The sequence below is a fragment of the Bos grunniens genome, chromosome 15 (assembly GCF_055505025.1).
Source record: "Bos grunniens cultivar Pamir isolate PY7600 chromosome 15, Bosgru_T2T1.0, whole genome shotgun sequence".
NCBI classification, from domain to species: domain Eukaryota; kingdom Metazoa; phylum Chordata; class Mammalia; order Artiodactyla; family Bovidae; genus Bos; species Bos grunniens.
The window spans coordinates 52,514,210-52,529,981 of record NC_141179.1 but is presented as its reverse complement, the minus strand read 5'-3'; the positions used below and the strand labels follow the sequence as shown (position 1 = coordinate 52,529,981).

The window sequence follows — 15,772 nt, the reverse complement described above, 5'->3', positions numbered from 1 at the left end:
AGCATCAGGAAGTGAAAAAGTGCATTTTCTGTTTCCTGCCGTTGTGGATCGTTGTCTTGTGGCTTTCACCAGATGTTCACAGGTATGATCCAGAGAATACGGGTGGACTCTTATCTGTCAGTCTGCGGCAGTCAGAGCAGACGGAAGCGCTCTGGTGCCTCTGTCTCTTGGAATGAATGTTTCTGGTTTCTAGGTTAGAATTTTATCTGTTTCGAAGCTGGAGTGATTTCTTTCTGTTCGAATTAAGGCATGGCTAAGTGAATTTTCCCTGGAGGCTCCAAGAGACAAAACTCTGGAGTAGAGAAGGTTGTTTTCTCCCAGAAACAAGGAACTACCGCCCCCTAGAGGATAAACATGTATACGCTGGTTCAGGGAAGTTCGGGACAGCAGTTTTTCTGAATTTGTGCACGGTTTCTTAGGGGTTGGACTGTAAAGAAAGCTGAGCACCGAAGAATTGATGCTTGTGAACTGTGGTGTTGGAGAAGACTCTTGAGAGTCCCTTGGACTGCAAGGAGATCCAACCAGTCAATCATACAGGAAATCAGTCCTGAATATTCACTGGAAGGACTGATACTGAAGTTTAAACTCCAGTACTTTGGCCACCTGATGCGAAGAACTGACTCATTGGAAAAGACCCTGATGCTGGGAAAGATTGAAGGTGGGAGGAGAAGGGGATGACAGAGGATGAGATGGTTGGCTGGCCTCACCGATGCAATGCACTTGAGTTTCAGTAAGCTCCGGGAGCTGGTGATGGACAGGGAAGCCTGGCGTGCTGCAGTCCATGGGGGTCCCAAAGACTCGTACACAACTGAGCGACTGAACTAAACTCTCCTCCTTAGAAGGAAAAAATGCCATTGCTTAATCTTTAGGTTGTCCAGTAATTTAATAACTTCTTTTGTTGTTTCAGCGAAAGATTGGTTCCACTTGTAAAAGCCCAGCTGCGTTGTGTTTGAACTGGTATGAATTGAAGGATTGGGAGTGGGGAATCCAAGGGTTGGAACCCCAATAGATAGTTCAGTTTGGTTGTTTCTGGAGGACTGGTCTTGTCATTTCACAGATGACCCAAAAATAAGTTTAATATCAAAAGTATTTCTGAATAAATTAGGCCCCCTCTGTAGATTTGTAGAAAATAGTTCTGTAATATCTCTCAACCTCCACTGAGGTTATAATAGTTAATACAAATTAACTATTTGTATTGGTTTCAAGAGATCCCTGAGTGCATATTTAAGACTAAAATAAAGGGATTCAATGTCTGGGCTGGGGTTAAGGCCTCAAGCCACACCTCCATTAATTTAAATGTGCTAGCTTTTTATGAAAAGCCCTCCAGGATGAAAGAAAAATAAAACCTTCCAAACTGCAGAACACCGTGTTTACAAAGAGGCTGTAAATTGCACTCTGTAATTTATGTTAATACATGTAAATAAATTAATTAGTCTTCAAAAGAATGAGTCTTTGAACAGTTTTTAAGTTAGAAAAATGACTTCCAATTGAAAAAAATGAAACTACTCAACTGAGTATTAAGACCTTTAGGTAAAAGGTAAATTTTATATTCTTAAAGAATTAAAACAGAATATGTGTAAATAACCTTGGAAAATGAACTAGGTTATTATTACAACTTCAAACACTATTCCTGTTTTCAAACCTAAGCCTTTTCTTCAAAATGTTTTTGGATGGGAACCAGGAAAATCTAACTTTGGTTTAAAGGCTTCATGGTTCCTGCTGAGTTACAAAATAAATATGCAGATCAGGACCAGTGATATGCAAATTCACACCAGGCCAAAAATGGGTAGTCACAAAGGTTTTAAGAACTGCTTCAGTACTAAGATTTCTAATAAGGTAGGTTCTGAGAATTCCATTACTCGGTAAAATAAATATAAGGAGGCCCTTGATCCCCTCTGCCAAGCGGCCTGTCCACAGCCACAGCCCAGGTCCTCCCACAGCTGGGAATCATGGGATTTCCTTTTGCTGCTTTCACAGATGACACCACCACCCAGCTGATAGTTTACTGAAAACAAAGAGATTCAGCATAGTCTTCATTTGAATTCTCCTGTTGGGAACCCCCAAGCTCCCTCATTTCCTTTCCAGAGTTTCCCATTTTCTAAAGTAATTTGTCCCTTGTTCAGTTATCTGGAGCACATTACCAGTAAATGACTATGTGTACATAAATCACTGACAATGTTCTTTAACTTCTTAGTTTTAGTCTCTTCAAGGGTGTTTTCCCCTTATTTATGTTGATGACTCATCTTTTTTCTCCCCCTCCAGTCAAGGGAAACAATCTACCAGCCTGCCTGAGAGTTTCAGATCCATGTTGAAAAACTTGTGTTGGATGCTCTGGGTGTTGAGAAAAGACAGAGTAAATGTACACACCACGCCCCCTGGTGGCTGCACATGTCTAGGGTTTAAACCCATAGTGGCAGGTTACTGTATTAAATGTTAATTAACTAGTTCTGTTGCCAGCAGAACCTGCAAGAGCTCCTAAGTGACTGGATAAGGGCTGGATCTCTTTCACTTTTCCTCATTCAAATGAACACCCTGGTGAGGCAGGAGGTAGGTGAACCCCAAGCTGAGCAACTGGAGTTTGTTCCCTGTGGACAGATACTCTAAGATAAAGATAATAGCAAGAGGATAATAGCAGAGACTGAGAGCTATATATTTTTCTAAATTTATGCATGGCTTCTCCTTAGAAAAAAAAATGCCCAGTAGTGGTGTGGATCAACTACTGCTTCTGTTCCAGCAACTCATACCCTCACCGTTAGGCAGTGTTCTCTGAATGTTGGTTTTGTTTGACCAAGAGTCTTGCCAGAATCTGAAATCTTGGACTTGTGATCCTCATGGATCCCTGAGAATCCTTGTGTTTTAAGAGAAAAAAATGTGTTCTGGGTATGAATGTGCGTTATATATGATCCTTCTCAGTTGGGGAATTCATCTTAGACAAGTGTAACAGAAGCCCTCACGGCCAGAATGGGGCTGGATGGAACAGATTAGGCTTTGACATCAGCTGCTGCTTGTGATTTGGAGTTGAGGGAAAAAAGAAAAAAGCAGGAAGGAACAGCCATCTAATCCTGCCCGTGTTCATCCTTTATCAGATGGAGTTCTGCCTTACTGGTCCCCCAGGTACTTTGTAACAATGTGCCTTTATCAGCTGTGAGTTTTACAGGCAAAGTTCTCAAACAAGCAGACATAAAACAGAAAAGTAAATAAATACCAGGAAATTAAATTCTAATACATGCGCCCTTAATATTTTCTGTCAAGGCAAACCCTTTGAGAAAATAAATTATACTGTGAATTCTGTTAAAAGATGACTATAGGTCTTCTCCTTGATCTTACCACAGTGGGAAATGAAAATGCAAATGTGGTATTTTAGTTCCTGCAAGACTTTGAATTTAATTTCTTAATCCCCATAACCCAAAATCTAAATTAAGTGGAAGTAAAATTTTCCTAAGGTCCTAATACATGGCAGGCATTATTCTCAATGCCTGGGATAGATCAGTGAAATAAGCATACACAGATCCCTGTCCTCTTGGAGCTTAAGTTTTAGAAATGAGAAAGAGGCAATAAACAAACACATGGACAAATGATACTGGATGATTGTAGGTAGTAACTTTTTGTTATGCAAAAAGAAAACTAAAAAGGACAAGAAGAACCAGGAGTATGGAGGGGGCAGGATGCAATATGAAATGGCATTGAAAATACATGTACAGTAATTTAAATTGTGACAAGTGCTAAGTGGAAGCATAAAGCAGAATAGGAGAAAGAGAGATGGAGTGTTTGTGACAGGGAGGCAAAAGATCAGATGAGATGAGATCACAATGTTATGGGATAGCAGATTGGATATGGCCTTTTCAGGGCGCTGTAAGGACTTTGGCTGTTAGCCATCCGAGGATTTGAGCAGAGAAACAATATGTTTAGGCTTAAGTTCATAGTCATTCTGGTGGGTGAGAGTAGAAGGAGGAAGATCAGTTAGGAGGTTGTATCAGTCAGGGTCCTGTGAAAGAAAGAAACTGCTCAGGTGTTTTAAACAGAAAGGGATTTAATATAGGAAATTTGGAGCTTACAGAATTGTTGGAAGAGCTGAAGGAGTAGAAGTCAGGTGTCCTCACTGGCATTGGTCTTTAAAGTCTCACCACTGTGATGAAACCCAATTGTGAGAAAGCTGATTCTGATTGCTGCAATTATTGCTATACTCCAAACTGGCTCTCACACCCATGAAGCTGGTGGAGAGACCTTGGAAGGAAAAGGGATCCAGAATCCAGTCACCAAAATAGTCCTATTTGTTTCCCTTTGCTTGCCAGCATTCACATCATCAAAGAGATGATTCCATTTCCACCTTCTGTATTTTGTGTGTGTGATTATTATCAGGAACTAATACATAGACCTTAATTGCAATGGGGGGCTTCCCTGGTGGCTCAGTAGTAAAGAATCCACCTGCCAATTCAGGTTCCATCCCTGGGTTGGAAAGATCCCCTGGAGAAGGAAATGGCAACCCACTCCAATATTCTTGCCTGGGAAATCTCATGGACAAAGGAGCCTGGTGGACTATAGTCCTTGGGGTCCAAAAATAGCTGGACACGACTTAGGAACAAAACAACAACAACAAATTACAATGGGCTCTGGGAAATGTGACTTTTAACTTTCCAACCTCTCCAAGAGTGAGGAGAGCAATGGGCGGGGGGTCGGGGGGAGGGCAGTTAAGAAAGACAGTCTGATTACTATCTACAGCAGAGATCACTGAAACAATCTGGGTGAGAAATAGTGGGGACTGAGACCAAGGTGGTAGCAGTAGAGTGGTGAGAGGTGATTGCACTGGATTCAGTATACAATTGAAAGGTAGACACAGTACATTTTGTTCATGGCCCAGATGTGGGGTGTGAGGCAAAGACAGGAGTCAAGGCTAACTCCTGGTTTCTTAGTCTGAGCTTTGGAAGAATGAGGCTGACATGTCCTTGTGAGGTTGTGTCTAAGTTAGATCCAGAGGGTGAAGGCCGCATTTAGAGAGAGATTGATGACCTGTTTCTAACCACTCACCATGAGTTCCAGGGGCACAGTGGAAGCATTTCAGAAGGTAAAGAAGTGTGAGATAGAGAATGTGTGGAGCCTTGTATGGAGGACCCGAAAGACCTGGGCTTCATAAACAGGGGCCAAGGGCAAAATGAGATTGGTCCTTACGATAATTGGGGAAGAAAGTGGCGGTGAGGCTATGAATGTTGGGATGAGAGAGGGGTCAGATCTGATCAGATCAGTCGCTCAGTCGTGTCCGACTCTTTGCGACCCCATGAATCGCAGCACGCCAGGCCTCCCTGTCCATCACCAACTCCCGGAGTTCACTGAGACTCACGTCCATCGAGTCGGTGATGCCATCCAGCCATGTCATCCTCTGTCGTCCCCTTCTCCTCCTGCCCCTAATCCCTCCCAGCATCAGAGTCTTTTCCAATGAGTCAACTCTTCGCATGAGGTGGCCAAAGGACTGGAGTTTCAGCTTTAGCATCATTCCTTCCAAAGAAATCCCAGGGCTGATCTCCTTCAGAATGGACTGGTTGGATCTCCTTGCAGTCCAAGGGACTCTCAAGAGTCTTCTCCAACACCACAGGTCAAAAGCATCAATTCTTCCTCACTCAGCCTTCTTCACAGTCCAACTCTCACATCCATACATGACTACTGGAAAAACCATAGCCTTGACTAGACGAACCTTTGTTGGTAAAGTAATGTCTCTACTTTTGAATATGCTATCTAGATTGGTCATAACTTTCCTTCCAAGGAGTAAGCGTTTTTTAATTTCATGGCTGCAGTCACCATCTGCAGTGATTTTGGAGCCCAGAAAAATAAAGTCTGACAGTGTTTCCACTGTTTCCCCATCTATTTCCCATGAAGTGATGGGACCGGATGCCATGATCTTCGTTTTCTGAATGTTGAGCTTTAAGCCAACTTTTTCACTCTCCACTTTCACTTTCATCAAGAGGCTTTTGAGTTCCTCTTCACTTTCTGCCATAAGGGTGGTGTCATCTGCATATCTGAGGTTATTGATATTTCTCCCGGCAATCTTGATTCCAGTTTGTGTTTCTTCCAGTTCAGCGTTTCTCATGATGTACTCTGCATATAAGTTAAATAAACAGGGTGACAATATATAGCCTTGACGAACTCCTTTTCCTGTTTGGAACCAGTCTGTTGTTCCATGTCCAGTTCTAACTGTTGCTTCCTGACCTGCATACAAATTTCTCAAGAGGCAGATCAGGTGGTCCGGTATTCCCATCTCTTGTAGAATTTTCCACAGATTATTGTGATCCACACAGTCCAAAGGCTTTGGCATAGTCAATAAAGCATAAATAGATGTTTTTCTGCCACTCTCTTGCTTTTTCCATGATCCAGCGGATGTTGGCAATTTGATCTCTGGTTCCTCTGCCTTTTCTAAAACCAGCTTGAACATCAGGAAGTTCACGGTTCACATATTGCTGAAGGAGGTCTATTAAAACACACCATTCTAGAGCTCCCCCTTAACCCTACTGCTGGATCATCATGAACCAGGATTTATAACCAATACCCTAGGTCATCCTAACATTAAGACTCTTGTGAATATGATGTCACCTTGTCCCTAGATAAATAAGAAGCCGTGTCTGTACCTCACCATCCTGGGAAGCAGTAGTAGCAGTAAGTACCTAAAGCATCCTCACTCTCCCACCTGGCTCTCTAGGCCACCATTGGTGAGTCCACAACAACCAGCAAGATTCTGTCACGAACTGGGCCAAACTCCCACAAACATCTTTGCTCAAGAATATCACAACCTTATTTCATCAAGCAGCCTCCAGCTGTCCCCCTATTACAGCAGTGTGTTCTGTGATAGAGCCAGAATCCTGCTTCCCTGTGTGACTGTGAGCAGAGCTCTGTTACGGCCTGAATTAAGCAAGAAGTAAATCTTTTCTTTGTTTGCTTTTAAGAAATATCTTCCTTCTTTGAGTTAAAACAAAACAAAAACAACAAACTCCTATGTCTTTGGTGATAGTTTTAGAGGTTTATTTTTCATATTTCATATGAAAAATATTTCATATTTCATAATTTCCTTGTGATTACTTTCAGGTGTGGTGCAATGTAGGCATTCTTTTTTTTTTTTTTTTTATCTTTCTCATGTGTAGAGACAGTCATCCCAATACCTTTCATTGACTCATCCTGTAATAGGGAAGAACAATCTGACTCTGTATTAGATCAGTTTCTTTTATTTTAATCTTCCTATTCTACTGCTTTTGCTACAAGTTAACTACTAAGTTGCCTATAGCCTGAGCTATACAGGATAGCCCATTCTCAGCGCTTACATTTCTGGCTCAGTCAATCAGGGCTGCAAGGCTATCTGTGACAAGTATAAAACATGAACCTCTTCAACCTCTTCAACAGCATCCTATCTGATTCTTTGGGAGAATTTCTTGAGCAAATAATACAGCCTGCAGAAATACACAGTTACAGAAAAGCAAGGTGTGATTATCAATGATTTATTTCTTTAGATTATAACATTCATCACAATGAAATTGCATTTTTAAGACTGTTACTGCTGACAGTGCATAAAAACATTGCTTTTTAATCACAGCAAGGTATCAAGAGAATTGAGATTTATTTCAGGTAATAAATTTGAAGATGGAGCACACACTTTTGCACTCAGATCCAGCAGACCCCTCAGATGTCTTAGGGGACATGAGAACTAACGTGGGCCATGAAAAAGATCCTGTGTCCCACCTTTCCTAATACGGTACAGTTGTCTGAAGGTATTTGTGGGGAAACTGTTCCAGAATCACCTGCGAGTACTGAAATTCAAGGATGCTCAAGTCCCTTATATAAAATGACACAGTATTTGCATTTAATCTATACATATGCTCCCATATACATTAAATCATCTCTAGATTCCTTATAATACCCAATACAATGTAAATGCTATGTAAATAGTTGTAAATACCATGTAAATTCTATGTAAATAGCTACTGAATCTGTGGTAGATTCAAGTTTTGATTTTTGGAACTTCCTGAACTTTTTTTCCAGTATTTTCAACCCGTGGTTGGTGGAACCTGTGGATGCAAAAGTCCGACAGTACTGCCGATGCTGGCAAGCCAGTCAGCCCCCTGCCCTTCTGCCTTCCTCCAACAGCCCTGTTCACAAACCCCTGAAGAACCAGGCCCCATGCAGGGGAGGATTCCAGCTCAGCAGGGAAGAGCAGCAGGACCAGGAGGCCGGGCAGTGGCAGCAGGAGTTAGGACTTTCTCTCATTCCTGCAGAGGGGCAGAACAGAAGGAAAGGTTTCCGTATGGGGTTGCTCAAGATGTGGACCTCTCAAGCTTCCTGAGCTTTACATTATGTTCAGAAAACCAAGAGGGTAGGCTCTGCTGCTGCTGCTGCTAAGTCGCTTCAGTCGTGTCCAACTCTGTGTGACCCCATAGATGGCAGCCCACCAGGCTCCCCCGTCCCTGGGATTCTCCAGGCAAGAATACTGGAGTGGGTTGCCATTTCCTTCTCCAATGCATGAAAGTGAAAAGTGAAAGTGAAGTCGCTCAGTCATGTCCGACTCTTCTCAACCCCATGGACTGCAGCCCACCAGGCTCCTCCATCCATGGGATTTTCCAGGCAAGAGTACTGGAGTGGGGTGCCATTGCCTTCTCCGGGGTAGGCTCTAGAGGATCCATATACTTGGCCAGCAATTAGACTCTCCTCTTGCCTTTCAGGCTTCCCTGGTGGCTCAGAGGGTAAAGCGTCTGCCTGCAATGCAGGAGACCTGGGTTCAGTCCCTGGATCAGGAAGATCCCCTGGAGAAGGAAATGGCAACCCACTCCAGTACTCTTGCCTGGAAAATCCCATGGACAGAGAAGCCTGGTAGACTACAGTCCATGGGATCGCAAAGAGTCGGACACAACAGAGTAACTTCACTTTCGACTTTTTTCTTTTTTGCTTTTCAGAGGGGCTTCCCAGGTGGTACTAGTGGTAAAGAACCTGCCTGCTAATGCAGGTAGATGTAAGATATAACTTAAGGTATTTGCCAATCTGATGAACCATATTGCATTACAGTTTTAAAAAACACTTTGTGCTGTGCTGTGCTTAGTAGCTCAGTCATGTGCGACTCTTTGCAGCCCCATGGACTATATAGCCTGCCAGGCTCCTCTGTCCATGGAATTCTCCAGGCAAGAATACTGGTGTGGGTAGCCATTCCCTTCTCCAGGTTATCTTCCCAACTCAGGGATTGGACCCAGGTTTCCCACATTGCTGGTGGATTCTTTACCATCTGCTATTTATTATTTGTGTCTTCATTTTGTAAATGAAGCAGTTGATACACAGGTTATTAAGGTAACCTGGCCAAAGTCACAGAGCCAGTGGTGGTTGAGCCTGAATTATCACTGAGGTTGTTTGACACCAGACCTGTGGCATAGATCACAAGTTTTGCCTGAAAGTATCAAGGAAAGCAACATTGGAAGTGATATTTGAGATAGGTCTTAAAAGACAGTTACTAAAATGATACTGTTTTAGACTGGATGAAATATGACATGAAATCAAAGACTTCAGACTAGAAGGAACAATGAGTGTAAATCACAGAAATCTGAGAGCCAGGACCCCTTGGGGAAGGTTGCTGGAGGTTGATCCTGGTGACACTTCTCACCCATCTTGGGGATGGAGACACAGCAGTCTTTCTCTATGCCCTCCCGTGCTCTTTCCAGCAATTCCTAACATGCCTTCCCAGAGGTTTGTGTCCTCTGGTCTTCCTATCTCTAATCTTCATCAGGCCAGGCACCATCCCTGTGTGTGGTCTCCTACATGGCCCTACTCCTGCAAAACCTTTCAGATCTTTGATCTCAGCTCCAACACTATTCACCTACATTTCATCCTAGCCAGCTACTTTGCTGGGAATGTCTTCTAACCTGCTCAGGAACTGCAAACTCTCCATACTAGAAATCTCAAGATTCATCATCCTCACCCTTGTTTTTGACCACACTCCTCTGTCTGTCCAGCTTTCACCCTCTTTCTCCCGGAACACCTCCTAGAAACACCAATTCCCTGGCCTCCTTTGATCGCCATAGGCACTGCCTCAGTTCAGGCATCTGGATATTTGCCTGGATTTCTGCCTAGAACTAGGTCTCCACCTCCCCTGACTTCACCACCACACGTTCTGGTACTTTACATGAGTCGTGTTCCCTGGTGCCCAGCAGATCTTTCTGATCTTTTAATGCAGCAGGGAGATGGAGAACTTAGCAAAACTAGAAGTTGCCATGGGTCTCTAGGCCTGAGGTTTGATTTCTGTTTTGGAACATTAGTACTCTGCTCAGGGACCACATGCTCCTCAGTCGACTGGAAGCCTCCCTGTGTCTGCTCTGGGTAGCTTCTCCCCTCTCGATGGCCCCACCACTCCCATCTCAAGCACAGACCCTGACTCACCTGAAGAGATTTCATAGAAGTGGCACGGACTATTCCAATTATAGGAGTAGTTTGTGTCCATACTCCTATTATTTTTCAAGCTATGATAGAAGCAGTTGTAATTGCTCCTATCATTTTTGGGATTCTCAAGTGTAATTTCAAAGTATTTTTCCTTTTCAGTGACATTTACTTTCTGATATACTTCATACCCTAGAATGAACTAACACAACATACTTCCACTTCATGTGGATAGTAAAAATATTCTTTAATAGGAACGCCCAAGCAAATGGTGATTTTAAACATGTTCCACTGCCGTTTTTCCAAAATAAAAGGACTTATACCTCTTCTTTTAGACAAAGTTGAGTCGATAAATCCCCCTAAGCTTACATTTCCAGTCCCATTGTAATGAAACCTGGGGACAGAGCATTTATATACTGTATAACAATCTCCTTGATTAAGAAGTTGAAGAGCTCTTGTCAAATAATAATGGAAGGCTTTGAATTGAAAATTGTCTGAATTGCTGTGAAATTCTCTTATGGCTCTATTAAAATTTACAATGTCCCCATTAGAAGAGGCTACAAGAGCTGTTCCATGAAAATCATTGAGTTTCTTTGAAACATTGTGTTCTTTATGCCCTTCCATGTCTCTGATGCCCATTTCCATTCAATTGAAAATTCTTTGTTTGCCTCCAGTTCTTTTAGCAGCTGGGGTGCCATTTCCTCCATTTCTTCAGTACAGCGCGTATACTGATCATCAAATGCATGGTCAGCCATGTCTAGGTCAACCTGGTCAGACACCTATAAGGAAGAAACAGTGTCCTTGGGAACTGTAGGGGAGCAGAATATGCCACCCCCAAGCATGCCATTTTGGCATGCAGATTATTTTGAGGTGAAGGCAATCAACAACCAGCAGACTCAGGAAAAAATTTTACCTCCCTCTTCACTGCCTAAAAGAATTTAGACAAGTATACCAGAGAAAGAACTATTACCAGAGATAACATTTTTTATCTGAAAGCCTACATCTACATTGCACGGCACACATTTTGATGGGGACCATTTTTAAAGTCTCTATTAAATTTGTTACAATATTGCTTCTGTTTTTTGTTTTTTGGGATTTTCATGAAATTAAAAGACGCTTACTCCTTGGAAGGAAAGTTATGACCAACCTAGATAGCATATTCAAAAGCAGAGACATTACTTTGCCAACAAAGGTCTGTGTAGTCAAGGCAATGCTTTTTCCAGTGGTTATGTATGGATGTGAGAGTTGGACTGTGAAGAAAGCTGAATGCTGAAGAATTGATGCTTTTGAACTGTGGTGTTGGAGAAGACTCTTGAGAGTCCCTTGGACTGCAAGGAGATCTGACCAACCCATTCTAGAGATCAGGCCTGGGTGTTCTTTGGAAGGACTGATGCTAAAGCTGAAACTCCAATACTTTGGCCACCTCATGCGAAGAGTTGACTCATTGGAAAAGACCCTGATGCTGGGAGGGATTGGGGGCAGGAGGAAAAGGGGACGACAGAGGATGAGATGGATGGATGACATCACTGACTCGATGGACATGAGTTTGAGTAAACTCTGGGAGTTGGTGATGGACAGGGAGGCCTGGCGTGCTACAATTCATGGGGTCGCAAAGAGTCGGACACGACTGAGCGACTGAACTGAACTGAACTGAGGCATTGTAGGATCTTAGCTCCGCAGCCAAGGGTTGAACTCACACTCCCTACATTGGAAGATGAAGTCCTCATCACTGGACCACCAAGGAAGTCCCAGGGCAAACAACTGATTATCAAATATCTGCTCTTTTTTATCTTCCTGTGAATTACTCTCCTCCCCTTTGAAGCCCCAGGCCCCTATCGTATTTCTTAGCTTGGGATGGCATATAAGCCTCAACTGTGTGACTTTCCTTTGAGTCTCATGTCTTTGTCGACTACTGTATATACATAGTTAAATGTGATTTTCTCCTGTTAATCTGTCTTATATCAGTTTAATTATTAGACCAGCCAAAGAACCTAGAGGGGAAGAGAGAAAAATTTTCTGCCCCTATGCCCTCATCGTATTGACTGAGGAACTGGCGTGTACTTGGCACTCCATACTATCCAGTTTATGTACTCCTTGCTCAGATGATGTACAAGTCACGTGACATTTTCACATATGTCATGAATGATACATTCATGTGTGCACAATGGCTGTACACTAATTACATTCTGAAATAATTAAGCTTTAAGCTTTTATTTAGCTTCTCAGTTTTATCTTATAATTCTTGAGATTCACAATTTCTAACAAGCCCAATTTATGGAGCCCATCCTTGGAGGCCTGCTATGAGAGAGTAGGTGTCAGCAGAGATGAGGACTCATGAGCAGGAAATGTTACCTGTACTTTTAGACACCAACTTAGGATCAAAAAGTGAACCACTGCACCGAGAACAGATGCCATCCTCAAGGTCAGTTGGGACTGCAAAGAAACATAAGACTGTGAAAGTAAAGTATGAAAATGTAGTTTTATTGTAAATATGTCCCTGAATCCCTTTAGTGTTGTTGCTGTGTTAGTCTCTCAGTCGTATCCGAATCTCTGTCCCCATGGTCTGTCCATGGAATTCTCCAGGCAAGAATACTAAGAATAGGGGGTTGAATAATGGCATACTAAGAATACTAAGAATAATGGCAACATAGTGGGTTGCCAGTCCCTTTTCCAGCTGATCTTCCTGACCCAGGGATCGAACCTGGGTCTCCTGCATTATAGGCAGATTCTTTACCATCTGAGCTACCAGGGAAGCCCCTCTTTAGTGCTAACAAATCCTAATTTCAAATCTGTGATGTAGTATTCCAGACTCCTAAATTTCCCCTCCATCTTAAACAACTAACCTTGATGTCCTAGAAACCATTGTCTGAATCTTACCCACACCAGTTAGGTGAAACTGGCTTTGGTGCAGCCTGAGAGAGGGCCCCTGATGAAAAAAGTGACCCTCCCAATCAGACAGCTTTCTGTTGCGCAGACTACCAGTTAGAGGAAAAAATAAGATTTCATCGACCCTCCAAAACCTCATCTTCTCCCCTTAGATGAATACTGTGACTCTTTTCAAAAGTATGGTATCAGTTGTCTTTAAAAGCAGTTCTTGATATTTGCTAGTCCAGGGCACAGATTAATTTAGGGCCCCCAAATATTTCTCAGAGTTAGAAGCTTTCACCATGACCAGCTTGCCTCATTATGTATTATATCTCCAGCAAAGGCGTTATTTTTCACTCTCCTCTTCTGGTTATTAAAAAAAAAGAGATGTTTAATAAGACTAGTCAAGCAGTTAAGGTGAGTTAGTCATCAGTCCTTTCTTCACGCAACAGAAGGGGAACAGAATATGCCACTTAGGTATATTAATTATTTTGAATTATTTTTCCCGAAGAAGTAGCCAGTGCAAGAAAGACACTCTGACCTCCTTTGCCTCCCTGAGCAATAAAAGTTACGCTTCCTATACCAGGAGAAAGAGAGACATCCTTATCACTAGAGAGAGGGAATTTATGGCCAAGAAGACTGTATAAACAAACCTTATCAGTGCTTTACTATTTTACTACCCCAAGCCCAAACTTCCTTGTCTTACCAATTCTTTACAAATTTACTGTTTCTTTGTCTAAAAGGTATTAATAACTGCCTGCTTTGGTCACTTATCTGAGTCTCATATTTTTATGGGTTCCCATACATGCAAAATTTAATTTGTTTTTCCCTTGTTAATCTGTCTTCTCGATTTAATTATTGGGCCAGCCAAAGAACCTAGAAGAGAAGAAAGGAGAATTTTCCTCCCTCACCCAACTCTTAGTAAATAATAAGATCCTAATTGTGAGTACGTTTTGTTTCTTTCCATAGAAATGTGACCTGGCCTTGGCAGAATACGAAGCATCCCAGAACTCGAGAAAGACAGGGGCAGCAGGGAATGCTAATATAATGGTCCTACCTCTTCTCTCTGTTGGGTAGGACTACCACAGGGAACTCTGTTTTGGAGCTGATTTTGATTCCAAAGGCTTTGTTGTTTCAAGTAGGGATCCAAAACTGAGCCTTTCCGTTTTTTCCTCATAGAAAAACACCATGACCCCTTTCAAAGGTGAGTTATTAGTCTTCATGACAAACATTTCTCAGTATTTTCTAATATATGGCTTTGATTTTACATCAACACCACAGAAAATGTTTCAATGTTGTAATTTCTTACTCAGGCCCAAATTGCCTGTGATTAACTGCACCTAAATAAAATTCATTTTTCCTTTTTTAAGAACACAGGCCACATACCTAGCAAGGTGAGCCAAGGATCTTTGAAGCAAGAGCCACCCAGCTTCTTCTTGGTGAGCCCAGACTTTATTCCTTCCTGCATGTCCCTCTTAACAAATAACAGATTTTAACTCTCACCTTTTATCTGTGATCTTTTATTTTCCACAACAATCTAGTTTGTTTGTTGGAATCTGGAAGAGCACAGAGCCTGTGATTCGTGGAGAGGTGTGCAGTGTAAGGGTTAAGCACACACACCAACTCTTCTGCTGCCTGAATTTCAGTTCTTCCCATTTCATTGGACTATTCCTTTACCTTCATTTTGGAGAGTTTTGCCTTTTCTTGTAAGGATTTTAAACTGAGTCTCCCCACATTTTATCTTTCCTATATAACTCATAACAACATTGGGAGGAGTCTGCAAACAAAAGAAGAACAAATAGCATTTTGCTCACCATAGCATTTTGCTAACCAGAGACTAATCTACTGCCATCACTGACCAACTTTGTGCTTCAGACAGAAGAGATTAAAGCAATGTTATAGGATGAAGTACTCTGTGCTTCAGAGGAAGTGGAAGAAGATAACCAGACGCTCTGTGCTTAGGGTAAGCAGGCCTCAGAGATAGTAAGCTGTATCTCAGGAAGAATTTTAATGAAACCAACTTCTTGCATCTCCCCCCACACACAGAAAAGCACTATAATTATTAACTTGAGATATCTGTTCTTTGTGACTAGCAGTAATCTTTGATCAAGATGTATACTTGACTGCATGTATTTCCAGCAAAACATCATATACAAGCTAACCTCCCCCCATCCCTTTGGAGCAGTTTCTCAGTGCTGCTGAAAACTGTCTCCTGGGCTATAGTCCTCAGTAAGACCCTGAATAAAACTTAACTCTTACATTGTGCATTTTTTCTTTCAATTGACAAGTCTTAACTCTGCTCAATATATGTAAGGCAACTGTGGTCCCTGGTGTTTAAAATTTGTTTAGGATAATGGAATTGGTATAAAATATGAAACTGGGGTCAAAATTGGAATTTGCCCTGTGGCTTCCTTCTCATGGATAACATAAGAAACGTGTTTATTCTTCCCTTCCCCTTCCCAACCCTCCCACCCAACAGCTCCTAAAACCCTTGGAATTTCCTGAATGATAAGAGTGT

At 42.2% G+C, this 15,772-nt stretch overlaps 1 long non-coding RNA gene across 1 annotated transcript; it reads left to right on the top strand.

The window, feature by feature from the left end:
• Positions 1 to 14,616: 14,616 nt before the first annotated feature.
• Positions 14,617 to 15,512, top strand: LOC147358215 (uncharacterized). The gene is made up of 2 exons (XR_015142153.1): positions 14,617 to 14,693; positions 14,796 to 15,512. It is a non-coding gene; the product is annotated as an uncharacterized LOC147358215 (long non-coding RNA).
• Positions 15,513 to 15,772: the final 260 nt, after the last annotated feature.